Below are 19,817 nucleotides of genomic sequence, written 5' to 3' on the forward strand. Positions count from 1 at the left end.
CATACAAGGCCCAGACAGGTGTCATCAGCGTAGTCGCGGTTTTCAAATGTCATGATCCATTAAAATCCTCCACGGCCGCCGGATAAGGCAGCATTGAGAATGTCGCCAATAACAAAAAGAAATAGTATTAGCGACAGAATGCAATCTTGGCGAAATTCGCTTTGAATTTCCAATTCTTTCGAAATTTCACTTCACGTTCTGATAATAGCTATTAGCTTCTCCGGAATTCCCATACTGCGTAGAGCATTTCAGATACACTTTCTGTTCCTACAGCAGCTACGCAGATACAGCCGGTACTGCGCTTAAAAGTTATGCGATTCTCGAGGATGAGAAGTCTACTGATAATGTCCTTCAAAGAATCATCAAGGAACTTTTCACCTGCAAGCTCTTTATGAAACCGCAATTATTTATGACAGGTTCTAGTTTCCAAAGAAGCGCAATAATGAATTCCCGTTTGCCAAGGCTCACGGTATGTTTCACTCCCGAGGTTTTTCGGGATATCGGAGTTCAAGTGCATTACGTTTGCTCCTATTTGCAGCGGTAATAAGAACCATTAATTCTCTTTACTCCTCAATATACTTGTATTTCCCGGCAGTTACCCTCACTTTAGTGCCCCCTTTTGGGACGGGGCAGACAACGTCATTTCCGCCTTACCTCCGCTATATTCAAATCAATATTGAAAGTTAGACTAGTTTCGTAAAGTAACAATTCAGCCCTTAAAAGAGGGGTACAACATTTCTTTCACTGGATGTAGGTATGTATGTTACCAAATCAAAAGTCTCGAGGAATTCTTTCTGAAGCAGGTATTAGTTTGGCAAAGCATAGGAGTACGGGAATGCGAATAGGTCGATTACTTCAAGGACCGATTTTCAGAAACTACCTATCCGAAAAATATTATAGAGAGAGTAGATTTTCGAAGTATTAGTCAAGTCATATAGACGAATCGTCATGAATTTCTGCAGCTTTTTCGGGTTTCTAAGAATTTTATTTTAGTTTCTAAGATTCACATCCCACAAAATCTTAAATAATAATGTTTTGTTCACAAAAAATGTGTTATAATGAAGCCGCCTTTTTGGAGCCACACAAAGTAGGTATCCCTATACAACAAACAGAGGGACAACAAACCGATTTTAGTAACACTGTTTTTCACACAAAGCCCTAGAAAAAGATGTGAGATTCTGGATTTCTTTTAGTGTCCAAATTCGGGTGTAAAAAAAGAGCTCCATTTTTCGTCACTGCAAGATTCTCAAAGCAGCTTCCTGGAATCAATACTTCGATTTACACTTCGAAAAGACAACACTCTTATCTGTGATACTCAACCGTTTTTATCGATGACAATTCCTAGCCATGTGCTTATTTCCAGGCTGGGCATAAATACGAGTTGATAAACACTTTCGTGGAATAGTAACGGGTATTTTCCACATGCTGATCCTACATAGTAACACAGAGAATATTGACGCGTAACGTCTCAATTTGATATTGGCTTTTAGGTAGTATTCCAGTCCGCTGAAAATCGAGTGCGACTTCCGAATCCTTTCAGTCAAGATCAATTGACATGAAATTTGAGGTGGGGGTAGAGGGCGGCTTAAGAAACTAAGGTTATATAGCGTCGATGTGCGCCTCCCCGGAAGTGTCTGGCCCCCCAAAGTGTAAATTTTTTTTCGAAATAACCACAGAAATCGATTAAATGGAACATTCTAAGCAAAAATAAAAAAATGCTTGTTTTTCAACGGTTTTTGCCAATAATCTGAAACACATGCGTTCTATGTAGAAATGATACTAAGCAGAAACAAAGCAAATTAAATAACAAGGGATGGATCTTTTCTCTGTAAACACAAAACCTTAAAAACGACATGATTGAACATTAATAACAAGAAAACTACTGCTTGTACGACAAATTTTCACTAAACATTTTTTGCTTAGAATTGACCATCGATTTTTTTGATTATTTTTACACGAAAGATGCGGTGCCACACCTCTCCCGGGGGGAAGTACACATCGGCGCTATATAAGTTTTGTTTCTTAAGCCATCCTCTACACTCAGGCGGAAGGCAGAACTTGTGTTGTTAAAGTATTGAGTGAAATCGGGTACGTTGCTATCATTATTGTTTTTGAAAGATGTGAATTTATTTTATATTCTGGTGACAATGCATTTTTGGACCTAGTTTAATAATTGTTTGGATATACACGTATTCTACATTGAGCAATTTCTGAGTTAAAAATGTACATTTTGTTATCTCAAATAAAAAAGTTGATAACCAAATCGCATTGATATCAAATGTTTCGCAGTCGCGGTATACACAGAACCAAACAGAAAGTGCAGAATTTCATTCAACACCAAATGGGATGGCAAGTGTGTTGGTAATAGGTTAGCCTCGCCTGGAGGTGAGTGAAAAATGAGGGATATTTTTGTCCAAAATAGAAAGGTTTCTCACCCCTGCGAGGATGATGAAGTGACTTAATAGATGCAAATAACATTTTAATTTGATTATTTGTTTGTTGTTTGAGTGTTTTTAATAAAATAAATCAGCCATTTAGCTTCTATGTAGTCTTTGCTTTGAAAAGCTCAAACTCAACAATCTTTTCCGAGTTTGCTTTTATGAGGATCCATCGGTATATACATCCAGTTTATCGTCTTTTCATAAAATGAAAGTATATACCGATGGTTCCTCAGAAAAGCAAACTCGGAAAAGACTACCTAGTGAACAATTTTAAGAAGATTGGATCAAGATTGGAGCAAAACCAATATGTGAAGATTTTGGGAACCAGAATGATAATCAAAGTACACGAATGGTTATAAAATGGTAACTTTATATTTGTGTACGACTCTGTTCTATGCCAAAAGGCTAAAAACGAATAGAATTTTTTAGAAAAAAGCCAAACAAGAGCTTCTGGTTCTGGTTCGGTCTGATAATCCACCCGATCTTAACCTTAGTCTGGTCTGGTAATCCACCAGAACTTAACCCTTAAGCCTTTGAGGATCAATGAAAAACACAAAATTTTCAAGAAAAATTGTATGAATAAGTAACAGTTGACAGAAGCCGTTATGGTGTTTAAGCATAGAAGCAATGAAATAAAAATAAACTGCAATCAATGTATTGAAATTATGCCATGAAAAGTAAGATTTATGATTCCAGCGAAAGACAGCTTGACTAAATATTTGATTTTGAACTTATATTTCAAAAGTCTACCCAATACTACTTGACAACATAAATAATTTGTAAAAATTGGCAACTTGTTTGTTACCTTTCTTTGCATATAAACTGAAATTATACATTTTTCAAAGGTGACTCTAATAATATTGTCACTCACAGCACTTTTATGCAAGGTTATCCTCAAGCTAGTCAGGCTTTTTAATAAATGATAGCACCTGGCTAAGATCACAGGATAAATACCGTCATGAAATGGTGTACATCTTAATGGTTTTTCCACGGTTTTTTCGCACAGTACCCATTTTTTGGATAATTTTCATATGTGATAATGTGTGGTTGTGTAAAGCTTTATATTTTTCGAAAACGAAGAGATGGGCTATCCTATGGAAACTTGTCTGTTCTTTCAGCTACTCCCAGTAGTATTTTATACACAATCATATATTATTCACAATACCAACAAGAAAGATGAAAGCCTTTGTAAATGGAATGAAGAATATCCTGTCCAAGAAATCTAACTCGTCTTTAATTTTTATTGCGCCTCCAACAATTTTGTAGAGAAATACAGGGTAAAACAAGAAATTTAGGTCCAACTGCACAACCACAAAATCAAAGAAAGAGAAAGTAATGCTGTACGATAATACCACAAGACTAGGGAGACACAGTGAGAATGAAATAAGGAAATCTACCCTGCATAATTGTTAGATAATTATTCTTCGCACAAGATGATCGCATAATCATCCACTTTCCTCAAACCAATTTACATCATAGTCACCTGGATGTTATTATATGCATAATGAGATCGACTTTCGTTTAATTCCTACGTTATAATTTGTACTACTAATTAACCAAGTTCATAATTCACTGCAAATACTTTTTGTTACCTTTTTATTGTTTACATATTTCAAAATTTCTTTCTTCAGATTGAAAATAGCACATAATCGACCTCAATATCGTTGCGCAATGTTTGCAGCAAAATTTTGCTGATATGAAAAAAATATTCACGGTGCATAACTATTCGCCAGCAAACACCAAAAGTCCGATGGAGTATACATTTTTAAAGCAATGTTCAGCAGTGGAGAAAAATTGGGCAGGAAGCTGAAATAAATTTTAGAGAAAAATTTGCACCAAGATGCTGCAGAAAATCGGAGCCCTGAACACGTTTCATTTCTTTAAATGCTGCTGATGATGCTGTTAAGGTTTTACGTGTCATATCACAAATAACCTCAATAATCTGCCTTGACCGTATGCAATGCTGAATCGATGCTTTTTGAGCCCAAAACTACACTAGGCATAGATAGTAGTAAATAACTACTATTCCATCGATATTTATGGGTGAGTGTTAACCTTGACCCACAGAAAAATTTTCCTCAGCTGATTTGTTGGTATTTTTGTGGCCCGCTTAATGAACTGGACCGGCTTTAGAAAAAGAAGAGTTGAATCTGGTCAAAAACTGTTCCAAGATACATGAATCAAAGTGAGGTGAATTGATGCTAGTAGCTGGGACTAGGTCAACATTGTAAAGTAAATGCGCACTTTGTATACAAATACGTATGCATATGTATTCATCGGAAAGGTGTGCTTCTTTATAACAAGAAAAACTCCAAAAAAATAAGTTTTCGAATACGTACATCTTGGAGAAGGCAATGCTAACATTATGTTCATGGGTAATCATTTCCCTGAAGACAATTTGGCAAATGTACTTTCCTTTGAGAATGTGACTTATTCGAAAAGACTTTTTCGGCGAAAGTATGTTGGAGATACTACTTTGTTCGTTAAATTTCAATCTATCGAATAACCTGTAGTAAGCCAAATTGGAAATGGCTGAACATTTTAGAGTGAACACCTCATATGAATATCAATAAATTGTAGGAGTAAATACACGTGCTTAGGTGTCAATAATGACTAGACCCACCTTGGTTGGTTGACACTTCGCACATCCATTTTGGTAAAGAGAAATGCAATTTTTTCACATAATTTTGATTGAACTATTGTAAATCTATTGCTTGTAAACTGTCGTTCTTCAGCATAAACTAATTTCCCCAAGACGGTCTGAATGATGTGTAAATCTGGCGAACTTGCTGGCCACGGAAGACTTGCAATTTTTTATGGCGGAAGTGCCAGTGCGCAGCTCAAGTGGTATGAACTGTAGCATTATCTTTTCGGCAAATATTCTTTCCATTTGCAATTTCCCCAGCATGGTGTATTAGCTGCTCATAGATGAGTGTAATGGCAGCATGTAATTCGATTCGATTTGAACATGATATTGAATCAATTCCAGATTGATTTTTGTATTGTTCAGTTGGTTACCTTTGAGTTGGTTTTAATTTTCTACCATGGGACACATTTATTTTTCAAATTTTCAAAAAAAGGGCACCTTTGTTTGTGTCTTCTTTTCTTTCTTAAAATTGTGTCTCAACTGATTTCAAATTGACTAATAATAGTTAAGAGAGATACGCGTCATATAGTTTTGTCGCCACTCTGGGATTCATCTTTACAATTTTAACAATTATATATATATATATATAATATGAGAGAAAGAATCAAAGTCGACTATTCTTATTTGATGTAAAGTTTGACACCCTGCACCCTACGTTACGCGCCCCACACTTGAAGAACTGCCTTCGAGTGCATCGGACGTAGTGCTGTAGTCACTAAAACCATGTTTCATCACTATGTTTTCGGTTGTCATGTTGCTGCAACCAAAACTCCGCATGCTCGTCTCAAGCCAAGAAAAAGGAAGAAGATTTGAGACAACATACTTTGTACTATCCTCAGCAAAATAAAAATAAAATGCTAAAATCAGGGAAATAGATGAAGTATAGTTGCAGTTACCCTACTATGCTAACCCCCAACTGAACCTGCCCGCGACAAGCAGATCAAACAAATTGATTGCATATCAGCAAAAACAAAAATGATCGTCATGAATTCTAAATTTTGGAGAAATGCTAGGGTGTTCACCTCAATCGATGCGGCGGGACGGGTTCTGGTCTTGTCAAGAAATGAGCAAGGGTTTTTGGCGCATGGATGGCATCAGGACGTAAGTAAATTGGTCCGAACAAGACAAATACGTGTCTGCATGCTAAATATTGGTACCCAAACTGGAAAGTAAAGGAACTCGCAACATTCCGTTGTTAGAGGCGCATCGATATTTGCGTTTTACGAGAAATTCGATGGTGTAATGCCAAAAGCTGCTGATGCGAACGCGATAAAAGTGGTTACAAACTGCTCCATTTTGGTAGTCCACGAACTCAGTATGGTGTTGGTATCGTCATCTGTTTCCATAATGACATTAAAGAAGTCGAGCGACTTAATGTGCGGCTTATGAAGCTCACCATTAGATCAGCTGATCCGATCCACTTCTTTACCGCATACGCATCATAGCCAGCTGATGTCGAGAAAGATGCCTTCTGGCCATTACTTAACACAAACACCTGTAGTGTGTCTACTGATGATTATATAGCCATTGTGGGTGACGTTAATGATCATGTGCTTGAAAAAACATACGGTAGCAGGTGGCATTTGGAAATACGGTCTGAAGCACGCGGTGAGAGCGACGAGCGCCCTTGCACTTGTTAATAATGTCATTTTCCTACATTTTATCGTGTTTCCTATGTGATCATCGCACCTCGACATCACACGTTGATTGCTGCTTTGCGAATTAAGCTACCGATAAAACAGCGTGAGAAATGCACTGGCTTGCCGCGAATTAAATGGTAGAGACTTCGTGCCAAAAGGGAAAAAAGGATCTCACCTACACAATTACAACCATGACGAATATTGAAGAATCGTGGAACCAAATTAAAACACGATCCACAGAGCGACCTATACAAACCGAGATACTTGACTTTGGAATAACGATATCCAAATGAAAGCCCGTAAACAGAAACTCCTCCACCATAAGAATGGAAACCGGGAAATAAAGAAAGCGATCGCTGTTACCCGAGCGGTCCACTACAAAGACCTTTCCGATAAACTGGACCCTCGGGATGGCGAGAGAGATCTATGTCGACTTGTCGAGAGCCGATAGCATGTTGCATCATTGACCAACGGGCCGTGACGGATAAAAGGCGGGAAGATGTCGACTAGATTTCAACGGAAGAATTTGTCCATCCTCCACTTCCACAAGTACTTTTGACGTTTGGGGCAATTCGACCTATTAGCACCGTTGAAGTCGAGGAAGCAATCAAACAAATGGAATCGAGAAAAGCGCCAGGGTTTAACAATAACACACTCTGGTTCCGTGAATTTTTCAATCGGGTTATTCAGGAAGTCAATGGGAAACGGCAAAAAGGCCGGTCGAAAAAACGGTAGCTTGATTCGCTGGATAGTAATTTGAGAACCTCGCAACTCCATTCAAATTAGGCCTTTAACCGCGCAAAATGGCGAAACCGATCAAGATGAGAAGACCCCGCTTCTGTGTGGGACAAACGCTGAAGATGTTGTCAGAATCAAACTTGACTTTCATTTCAGGCATTCAGTGAGCATCCAAAATTATATCTAGTGATTGTTGGAAAGCAAATAAATAAAATAAACACCAAACTGGAAGTTTCGTTAACTAAAAGGAAAACGAGAAATGGAGCATCGCCCCTTTTGTTAGTGCTATTGATTTTGATGCCAATGCAAATGGAATGAGTTTCCGAAGTATCAGTGCTTCTTATGTGAGAATAGTCGGGCGCACAATTTTTAAATTTGTACGTATGCTTAATCTATGACTTGGATTACAGTGCAGTCCATCCCACAAGCAGGCGTGCGAATTGTGTCGCTTTCTAAGTCTGTCTGTCTGTCTGTCTTTCATTACATAGGTTTGAGCTTTGAAGTATTTTAAAATTGCCTTCTACATTCCCGAAAATCTCTTTACTACCTCCATATCCGATTTCGACGCGAAATTGGGGGTCATGAAGAAATGAGAAATGAAGTGTGCGGGTAGGTTTCCGCTCTGGATTCTCCTGCATTGACCACATCAACACCCCCCGGATCATTTTGAAACAATGCGCGGAGTTTAGACCTGCTCTTTTTCTGCTCTTCATTGATTTCGGGAACGCTCTCGCCAGCGTAAACATGGAGTATATTTGGCGTGCCCTCTGCAGAAAGGGCATTCCGGATAAAAAAAAACTATGCTCACAGCCTCTAATGATGACCCAAATTGTCACGTGCTGTATCGTGGTAAAATCACAGAGGAAGATTTGAGGTCCAAAGTGGAGTTCGCCAAGATTACATCTAGCCAGCGATATTATTTCTTCTCGTTATCGGTGACGTTATTCATGGTACCTTGCCCAGGGGACGTGGAGAACTACAATGGACAATGACATCTTTCCTCAAACACCTCGACTACACTGGCGCCATCTGTTTGCTTCTGGATGTAAAAAGCTGAGCAAATAGAGTTGGACTGAAGATAAACACCAACGAAACCAAGGTTCTCAGTTTGAACTCTCCCTATCTGCATATTTGCATATCTAAGAAGTAAAGGTTTCTGCCGGCGGTGGCACTAAATTGGATATCGTTCGACGCATTAGCAGCGCTCTATCCGTCTTCACTGACCTGTCTAAAATTTGGAAATGCAGTGATCTATCACCAAGATCAAGTTGAGACTGTTTTGTGCTAATATACTTTCTATGTTGCTATATGAGAGTGGCACAGCAACAGTTCTAAGCCTTCGTGAACACTTGTTTGCGCCATTTTATCTCTGGCCTGATACTATTTCGAACAAAGAATTTGGCACACAGGCCTGTCACCCGTACGCGATGCGATGGGAGGGCGGAAGTGGCAGTGGATAAGCTACAGACTAAGGAGGGGTGACAACTGCATTGCTGGCTATGCCATGCAATGAAACCAATTCCCACAAAAATTACTAACGAATAGGCTGCCTCAAGAGAACTTGACGCAGAACAGTAGAGGAGTGGAGGCGTCCTGGGAGATCCTGAAAGGATTTGAATTGCAGGGAACCGTGAACGATGGTGTCTAGGCGTGGTTGTTGCGCTATGCCTCACCAAAGGCCAAATGACAACTATACATTTATTGAACCAATTTTATTATCCTTTCGTTGGCAAAAGTGAATCCATATGTTTGCTTGGACGGTGTTTTTGATCCTCTTTTTCAATAAAGTAGTTTCAGTAGGGGTCCGCTTAACCTTCCTGATCCCCATTACCTGTTCGATTTTCCTCCTTTTTCTTCGATGCACCGTACGATTGCAGAACTGGTATGTTGTTTATTTTCTGGAGGAGTCGCAGCTTCAAGCACTCATGCTCTTTGTTAGGCTATGTACAGCCGAGGACACCACCTCAATTTTTCACAAATGGTAGTTTAAGGAACAATGTCCCATTAAAAGCCCGACTGGAGTTTTCGTGTCGCACTTCTTTCACAAAGATTTTCAGTTGTGGCAGATGGCAAATGCCGGCTCTGACCGTCACTATTATGAATCCAAACTTTCCGCGAGCCAATCTATCAGCTTCCTCATTACAAACGACACTCGATTGCCTTGGTATCCACATCAGAAACGTTTCGTTTAGTTTTTAGTGTGCAGATTATTAGTTTATTAATTCTCTTTGTCACGTTATTTGACAATATCGATAACGTTGTCCGCATAGCCTAACCATACTCTAAGTTTGAAGTGTTGTTCTTTCTTCGGATCTACCATGATAATTTCCCTTAATAGTGCATAGGCATAGTGGGTTTCTAATAGCTCTCCGTTTGGCCGTTGTATAGTAATTATCCCTGAATGTGAAGTGACTTTCTGCAACCGGAATTACTCCAAGATATAGCTAACAAGTAAGCTCCCCGACATGACTTTCTCAAAAATGCCAAGAAAAAGGAAAGAGACTATTCCTTGGATAACAGACTTTAAAAAGGCTTTCGTCGCGAGCAAGGAGCACCTCTTCTCAAACACTCAATGACAGATTACATCTTATCAATTAACAACAACACATCAGACTGAACTATAGATCAGTGTTGAAGCGATATCGTAAAGGAGTCTTGGGAACCATTTGGCCTTTTCTCTGGAGATCAACTTCTCATGTAGCAATGGTTCGAATGAGGGCAGCTAGTGATCCCCAAGCAACCTTTACGTCCAAAAGATAGAAAGCTTCTACTCGCCAGCAACTAAAATATAGTTACGTAATTTGTAAAGTTTTTTAAAAACCAGCCAACCGAATAACAGATATATCTACTACCAATCCAGTCACACACCCAAAGAAATTATAAATAAATAAGGGAATTTTGTTTATTTTTAAAATAGCAATGTTTTATTGTAATTATCTTTTCTGATAAGAATTGCAGACGACCCTGGTTCATTCGAAGTCGAAGGGAACCAAGAAGAACCTCGAATTATTCAAAATTGAAATTACGGAAGTTGGGAGTAGGTACATAAAGACAAGAAGCATGTATACATACGTACAATAACTGCGCATAATTTATGTTGTCATGAGCTTCGGTAAAACGTCTCAACTCTCGTGTGCATTCTGTTTCTCTTCGGTTATGATTTTCTAGCCTGAAGACTGCTTGTCTGCTTGTTCTGTCTTTTCACATCTTCCAAAATATCCTCATCTGTAAGATTTTCACACATTCTTATACTTACTTCTATCGCGCGAATCGGATATGTCGAATCCTCTAATTTTTGCGTTTTATAATTTGATCCTTTGGGCCTCAGATCAAACGCAAAAGCCACGAATTTTTAAGATGAACTGAACGTTTGAACCAAAAAATCTGGTGAGAGTCCAATTTTTCGAATTTTTTGAGATCCTTTTCGTACAAAATAGAAAAAATTCGGGAAACCGGAAGCTAGGCGTTTCAGGTATGAAAGGTTTTGTTTGCTTCTTCTGTGAGTATATTAGAGTGCAGAACTCTCCCTTTTGTACGTAGCCTGTTATGTATATGCATTTAACATGTCTCCTGCCTTATTTTCGCTAATGACGGCTATTACTTCTATAGTGCAATTTAATAAAACTCTCAAAGACCGTTTTTGAAAAAAACCTATTTGTTCAAAATTATCAACATTTTAATTTTCAACCAAATTCAAACGCACAGAAAAGTTCGTACCATGTTGTGCGACGTCAAAAGTGGTACCAAAAAATGTCAACATTAATCTCGCGTGTAAAATGTCAAGAAGGACGGTGAAATATTATTCCGCGTCTTCATCATCATCTGGCATCCTGATCTACGCCATCGCTCCATCTAAGGCAGAATCTGCCTCGTCTTCTCCTTCTACCATAGATATTGCCCTTATAGACTTTCCGGGCTGTATCATCTTCCTCCATGCGGATTAAGTGACCCGCCCACCGTAACCCATTGAGCGGGATTTTATCCACAACCGGACGGTCATGGTATCGCTCATAGATTTTGTCATTGTGTAGGCTACGAAATTGTCCATCCTCATGTAGGGGGCCAAACATTTTGTGGAGGATTCTTCTCTCGAACGCGGCCAAGAGTTCGCAATTCTTCTTGCTAAGAACCCAAGTCTCCGAGGAACTGGCAAGATCATTGTCGTGCACAGTAAGAGCTTTGACCCTATGGTGAGACGTTTCGAGCGGAACAGTTTTTGTAAGCTGGAATAGACTCTGTTGGCTGACAACAGCCGTGCCCGGATTTCATCATCGTAGCTGTTATCGGTTGTGATTTTCGACCCTAGATAGGAGAAATTGTTAACGGTTTCAAAGTTGTATTCTCTTATCTTTATTCTTCCCGTTTGACCAGTGCGGTTTGATGTTGTTGGTTGGTTGGTTTTCGGTGCTGACGTTGCCACCATATATTTTGTCTTGCCTTCATTGATGTGCAGCCCAAGATCTCGCGCCACCTACTCGATCTGGATGAAGGCAGTTAGTACGTCTCGCGTCGTTCTTCCCATGATGCCGATATCGTCAGCATAGGCCAGTAGTTGGGTGGACTTAAAGAGAATCGTACCTTCCGCGTCTTGCTGCACAAATAACTCCACAAAAACCCTACTGAAAGTTTTTTAGCTGTTCCGAAAGGAGATATTCGGAAGAAACCCGTTTTTTTAGCGGCCAGGTTTATTTTTTTGTGAAGATCATTTCAATGTGAGTGAACATTTAATAAATAAATAATATATGATATTTTAAAATTAGAATTTAGTGCCACTATTCCATTTCTCATGTTTCAGTTGAAAGAAGACCTTGAGAATTTCATGCAGTTCTTATTAGTTCCGACTTCCAAAACCTCCAAATTGCTCATCCTGAGAAAATTCAACCTGCAACTACGAAATTGCAAGGGAAGCACAAGATAAATGAGCCTACTTGCCTCCCCGCGTTAGAAAATAACTATGTTTTTTACACCGAAATAGTAGTTTCAAATGCCAAATTACCATATCCGTTAAAAAACCCAATTCGGAACGCCCACTTCTTAATAATAATGGTTTAAAAATTGAATTCTCAAAAAGCGGAAAATAAATCTATCTATGTGGCATCCGGTTTAGTGTTTGTTACTTTTTACTTTTCAAGTAATCAATCAGTTTTTAACAGGAAAATGGGAAATTGATGCTTGAATCGATAATCCTTCACGTTACTTTACGTTTCGGCAGTAATGGTAACGAGTTATATAGCAAATTCTCACATTTTTACCTGAACGGCGATAAAACGGACGTTTCTGAAAGATTCACTGCCGGCAAAAAATGGATTTGCACTGCACGGGATTTGGACCTTGGAAACGTTGAATATTCGGCGGTATCTCTTCTCTTGTGACTTAATTAGAATAATAGTGACACAAAATTCTAACGCAATCGTATATTATCACTTAAGAGGACCATCCCGTGTGGACGTCGTTTTTTTTTCGCTTTTTTTAGAAATTTTTTGTGAAGAACAGGATTGAGGTACCACCTTAGATTTATTGATATCTTGAGCGTACATTGTATTTTTTTCAACCCGATCGCATAGCCCGTTATTAAAATACAGAGGAACTTATACACCCATCTCCAAAAAATGATGTTTTTCTGTTGTCACGCTAGAGGGCGCTGTGATCATTTTAAAGAAAAAAATGTAAATGACATTTGAACGTCCAGACTTAACTGCAGTCCGCAAACTAGGATTATTAAAAAATATTAAAAGCAAAATTTTTGGAGGTCTTTTAAACTTCTGTTTTGTGAATTTTGGTGTTTTTTTTTAAGGCTTCTTTGATGATACAAAAAAAACTACTGAATGAATTGCAATTATCCTAGTTTGCAGACCGTAGAAATATGTTCTGTATAACTCCTGAAAATTTCAAAGAATTTCGTTGGATGGAATTTGGGCTACGGTGGCAGCCGATTTTCAACATGCAGTTTCGAGAAGAACGCATTTAAAAAGTAGAATGCGAATTTTAGTCATAAAACCTTAACTGGCCATTAATCTGCTACACCTAATCCATAAGCCTGGGGTTTCTGCAAGAAACACATGTCCAGCCTTGGCTTCAATTCTTGTCCTTTTAGCGAAGTGATTCGAACGTCATTCGGACCGATAAATACAAGCTTTCTTACGGCGATTGGCATAAATCTGGCATGTGACTTATTACGTGTTTAACACTATAATTTCCTAACGACTCCGAATATCGAAAAATCACTTTGCCCATATATTTTACACTATATTTAGATATAATTGACGCCAAAAAAATTCGATTCCGCGGATCCGACACACGGGGTGACCTCCCTTAAGATTGAAATTAAACTCTAAAAAATGTTAACTCACACTAAAATGATCCTCATAATTTTCTACCATAGATATTGCCCTTATAGACTCCGGATTGGATAATTTTCATTCATACGGATTAAGTGACTCGCCCACCGCAACCTATTGAGCCAAATTTTATCCACAACGTGACGGTTATGGTATCGCTCATAGATTCCGTCAATCGTTCATCCTTATGTAGGGGGCCAAAAATTCTCGGAGGGTTCTTCTCTCGCCCGCGGTCAAGTGTTCGCATTTTTTCTTGCTAAGAAGAAATTATCAACGGTCTCGAAGTTGTAGTCTCCTATCTTTATTCTTCCCGTTGGTTCGTTGGTTTTTGGGGCTGTCATTGACACCATATATTTTCTCTTGCCTTAATTGATGTGCCGCCCATGATCTCGCGCCGCCTATTCGATCTGGATGAAGGCAGTTTGTATGTCCGCTAAAGCTGAGTAAACATTGTCCTTGCACATTAACTGAATTCCCCCACTGCATTGTTGATATAACTTTTATGCTGGAACATGTAAATTAAGTATGTGACAATATGACGTATTCAGGTGATACGTTGGCTCCCATAGCTTACACGAAAATAGAAATGATAATGGACTGCGGATTATTCAATCAGCAGGGTCACACGAAATGGTTGTTGGAAGTACCTGATTTCCACGGAAAGCAGTCCACAAACATACGTGGGCCTCTCCAGCCTGGGAGAACCAACAAGGCTGTGAATTAGAAAATTACAGGGAGCGCGGAAGTTTCACCAACAAGTCAGCAGGATGAAGCCTTCACTCCAGGCAAATCAGCAACAGATCAGATTTTCTCTCTTCGGCAAGCGATGGAAAAACTGTTAGAATATGGACAACAGTTGCACCATCTATTCATCGACTTGAAACCGCCTATTATAGCGTAGCCAGGGTAAAACTGTACACGGCCATGAGAGAATTCGGTATGTCGACGAAACTAATAAGACTGACTAGGCTGACCCTGACCAATGTGCGAGGCCAGATAAAAGCAGCAGGATCACTCTCAAGACCATTCGACATCAACAACGGTCTGCGACAAGGGGATGCACTATCATGCGTCCTCTTTAACGTGGCCCTCGAGAAAGTGATTCGTGATGCTGAGGTGAGTGCAAGAGGTACGATCCTCTTCAAGTCCACCCAACTACTGGCCTATGCTGACGATATCGACATCATGGGAAGAACCACCCGAGATGTACAAACTGCCTTCATCCAGATCGAGCAGGCGGCGCGAGATCTTGGGCTGCACATCAATGAAGGCAAGACAAAATATATGGTGGCAACGTCAGCACAGAAGACGAATCAACCAACAACATCAAACCGCACTGGTCAAACACAAACACGAAGAAGAATAAGGATAGGAGAATACAACTTTGAGACCGTTGACAATTTCTCCTATCTAGGGTCGAAAATCACAACCGATAACAGCTACGATGATGAAATCCGCGCACGGTTTTTGTCAGCTAACAGAGCCTATTTCAGCTTACAAAAACTGTTCCGCTCGAAACGTCTCACCATAGGGTCAAAGCTCTCACTGTACAAGACTATGATCGTGCCAGTCCTCATGTATTCCTCGGAAACTTTTGGGTTCTTAGGAAGAAAAATTGCGAACTTTTGGCCGCGTTCGAGAGAAGAATCCGCCGAAGAATTTTTGGCCCCCTACATGAGGATGGACGATTTCGTAGTCTACACAATGATGAAATCTATGAGCGATATCATGACCAATAGGTTACGGCGGGCGGGTCACTTAATCCATCTGGATGAGGATGATTCCACCCGGAAAGTCTATAAGGGCAATATCTATCGTAGAAAAAGAAGACGAGGCAGACCCTGCCTAAGATGGAGCGATGGCGTAGGCCAGGACGCCAGACAGCTTTTAGGGATATCGAATTGGTGGACCTCGGCGCAAAACCGGGATGTCTGGAGTTCCTTATTAAGGCAGGCCTAGACCGGATACCGGTTGTTGCGCCGTGGATTATGATGATGGCGAAGATTTATTTAATTTCTCACACTTATAAAATCAATATTATTCTACTTAGTATAATTAATATCCGGTAAACAACATATTGAACTTTCCGGTTTCACACTTTTCTTTTCGGAGATGTTGAACTTGCCAGAATTTGCTAGCCTGTTACCATTGCTGCCAAAACGTAAGGTAAATTGAAGAATTGCCCTTTCACGTAACGATTTCCCACGTTTGCCGTTTTGTGGGAATTCAATTATTGAACTATTATAAATAATAAATTTAATAAATTTTTCCTAACGGATAACAGGCAGGTGAAACTATTAATTCGGCGTAAAAAAAACCATATAGTTAGTTTTTAACACGGGGAATCTTCACGATTTTTCGAGAACATTTCTATAGGAAATTCAAGAGACCAAGAGAAATTTCAAATTGTCCAAGTTCAAATTATCGAGGCTCCACTGTATTTATTCAAATAATGAGAACCTGATCGAAAATACAACATTTTTTAAGATTTTGTTTGTAAAATAAAACCTTATTAAAATCGGTTTACTGTCTGTCTGTCTGTCCGTCACACGCATTTTTCTCGGAGACGGTGATAGCGATTGACACCAAACTTGGTAGAAAGGTGGGAACTGTGAACGCTCATGCATATAGTGAGTTACATCCTCTTACTACGAATTTAAGGGGGGGGTCCCCATACATGCAAAAGGGTGGTGTAAATTTTTTTTTCATCAAATATAGTCATGTGGGGTATCAAATTAAAGGTCTCGATGAGTACTTTTCGAAGCCGGTATAGTAGTAGGTAGTTTTGACTTTTGCTGAAAAGGTGGGGAGCGCGGGAGGTTCAAAGTGGTCATTTTTTTAACGAACCCATTCTCAGGAACTACCAAATCGAAAAATCTGGAAAAAATCAGGGGGCTGCCACTATATGGTGCCTAGGCTCCGAAATACCTTCCACATCGATACGTGTTCAAATAAAATCAATAATAGTATATTACTATAATTTTTAGTAATTGACAGGAAAACCCCCCTTAAGTTCACCTTAGAATCACAAAATTTTGCAACAATGTAGGCTACAGTATAGACCATGATCCTGCCAAATTTGGTGAAAATTGCACTATTACTAACAAAGTTATACTAGGTCAAATCTGCGCTCCTCTGCAAATTCAAGACTATGAGTGTCAATGTCACTTGAAAGTGGCTATTTTCACATAATATATGCATATTTTACGTGCTACATGCTAATGGGCAAACGCACACCCAAATCTCTTCATAAAAGAAATACACAAAACCTTTCATACCTGAAGCGTCTAGCTTCCGGTTTCCCGACTTGTTAAATACTCTGTTTACAGGACTGCAGTGGTTTTTTTGGACATTTATTTATTAGCATTCAAGGGCAAAGTGAATACCAAGTATTTATGAGTTTGCCCCTTGATAATGCTTTTAATTTGAGTTCCTTTGTTGAACTGAGAGAAAAAGCTGACTTGAAAATACATACCAACAGATGTCAAGAACGAGACTGTTCCCAAAACTTAACTTAGTTTAGGAACGGATAAGTATAGAACTAATCGAGTCCTATTGTATTTAACTCTGGAAGGTGAAGAGAATGCCGGGGTCTGAAAAAGGTTTCCTCCTCAACAGCATGCAGAATCATATCTGGGTATGAGAGATTTCAGTACATATTGAGTGCATATACTGCTAGAATTTCCTACAGATTTCCTCGACCATAAAAAAAGACAAAATCATAACTTCAACTCTCTATAGTATCAATTTTGAAGAATTTAACTAACTAGTTTATTGGTGAATAATCCCCAACCTTCGCGCGCAGAGATATTCACTTTTTTGGCATACCCGATTGCATAATAAACTCGCTGGTCTTCAAGGTGACCACTCTGTTCTAGACAGTTTGATTCATATCCACAGCCACAGTCAAAGGAAGTTACCGTATGTGGATGAGAAATTGTTTCCCGTTTCTTCATAAACTGCAATCCAATAATATATGCATACTTAAGTCGTAAAAATTTGCCACAAGAATCAAAAACTCGTTCTTGCCGCTACTCTCAATGTTGCTTGTATTTTGACCGCCTACCAGGTTTATTTTTGCTCCTGAACCACTAGTGACGAAATAGTATCAACCATTCCTACAGAGTTAATCTTATTTGCAACATGAAGATAGGAAAAGTGCAGGCCAACTTATATCCCTGAATAGTTAGACCGTTGACAACTCAATTTCCAGTAGTCAAGCTATGTACAAACTACGGACAAATTCTGCTTATTTCATGTACGCAAATACATGAAACATTTCACCTGCACTAGAAATGTTCTAAATAACTTCTCCAAGCAGGAAATACGCCCGGCACTTTCTTCCGACGAATCAGGTTAAATGGAAAAGTGACTAATATCAGTTGAAAGCTTGTCCATAACTTTGCGCTCTTCCAACAATTCACAACTCTTTGAAGTCATTGCAGAAGATATTTGCGACACTATCAGATAACTTTACGTACTTCGGGGCTGATTTGTTACTTTGCAATTTCATTGCATTCTACCAACCGCACAGCGAGCAGCCACTAACATCGAACATCCACTTATATCGTCAGTGACAGTGCACAGAAAACCCCAAAATCCAAGAAATAATAGTTACATCAAAAATGCTTACGTTTTCAAACAAACGGCGCCGCCAATTCACAGCTCTAACCTGACACAACCGAACCACGTACCAAGCGAAACTAAACCTCGGCCGCCATGCACGCCGCTTGAAGTAGATTATCCGAAATCTGTGCAACTCAATCCTCTCAGCTCCCACATTTGTCAAAATCGCAAAGTAAACACGATAATCCACCATTGCTTCAGTCTTCAAATTGACAAACTGCACCGAAGTTTGGAAAGCTCGGATATGGGTCTTAGCTATTTCTTCGAAAGAACTTCACAGGTGGAGCTTGTGAAAGCTTCACATGTCTCATTCTAGTAAGTTGGCAGCCGTGCACAATTTATGGAAGGTTTTTAGCGAATTTTCATTTTAATGCTGCACAGCGCGTTGCTGAACAAGAAAAAAGCCAAAGGTGTTTTCCAAAAATCATCACTTGGTGATTTGCACTAGTCCAGGAAATGACCGTTTATTAACGTGAAATTTGAACTGGAACTAGGGAGTAGCATGAGAAACGAAAGTTATGCAATGGCAAGGTGTGCTTCCCCCTTCAAAGTAACCGCCGAAATTGGGTAAGTGATTAATTCGTCGCTGGGATCATTAATAATGGTAAAGTAGAAACTCGCAAAAGTTGGCGCTCGCAGAAGTTAAATATACGGAGGAGTTAACTGATCTTTGGCCATCGCAGGAAATTCCAAAAAGTTAACTTTTCAAAGTTCTTTTCAATTTTTTTTTAGACAATAAAATGTTAATAAAATCGATATTAAGTTATGCAATATGTATATTCAGCTTGTAAGAACATGTATAATGTTTAGCTGCGGTGCGGGTCCGTGTGTGCCGTAGACATTGTAAACAATCTTTAAACAAGTCGGGAAACCGGAAGCTGGGCGCTTCAAGTGTGAAAGATTTTGTTTGCTTCTTCTGTGAGTATATTTAAGTGTAGAACTATTCCATTTGTACGTAGCCCGTTATGAATTTGCATTTAGCATGTCTGACTACCCACTTCAATGTGATATTGATATTTCATCATCATCAACGGCGCAACAACCGGTATCCGGTCTAGGCCTGCCTTAATAAGGAACTCCAGATATCCCGGTTTTGTGCCGAGGTCCACCAATTCGATATCCCTAAAAGCTGTCTGGCGTCCTGACCTACGCCATCGCTCCATCTTAGGCAGGGTCTGCCTCGTCTTCTTTTTCTACCATAGATATTGCCCTTATAGACTTTCCGGGTGGGATCATTCTCATCCAAACGGATTAAGTGACCCGCCCACCGTAACCTATTGAACCGGATTTTATCCACAACCGGACGGTCATGGTATCACTCATAGATTTCGTCGTTATGTAGGCTACGGAATCGGCCATCCTCATATAGGACTGGCAAGATCATGGT

At 39.5% G+C, this 19,817-nt stretch overlaps 1 protein-coding gene across 1 annotated transcript in view; it reads right to left on the reverse strand.

Annotated features, from left to right (window-relative positions):
- The window catches only part of LOC119655581 (dehydrogenase/reductase SDR family member on chromosome X), a 50,831-nt gene extending 32,228 nt beyond the window's left edge, over nucleotides 1–18,603 (reverse strand). Inside the window, exon 1 of the mRNA XM_038061521.1 lies at nucleotides 18,438–18,603. The gene's annotated coding sequence lies outside the window, so the exon portion shown is untranslated. The remainder of the gene's footprint in view (nucleotides 1–18,437) is intronic.
- Between the last annotated feature and the right edge of the window lie 1,214 nt (nucleotides 18,604–19,817).

Source organism: Hermetia illucens, chromosome 4 (genome assembly GCF_905115235.1).
Source record: "Hermetia illucens chromosome 4, iHerIll2.2.curated.20191125, whole genome shotgun sequence".
Classification (NCBI taxonomy): Eukaryota; Metazoa; Arthropoda; class Insecta; order Diptera; family Stratiomyidae; genus Hermetia; species Hermetia illucens.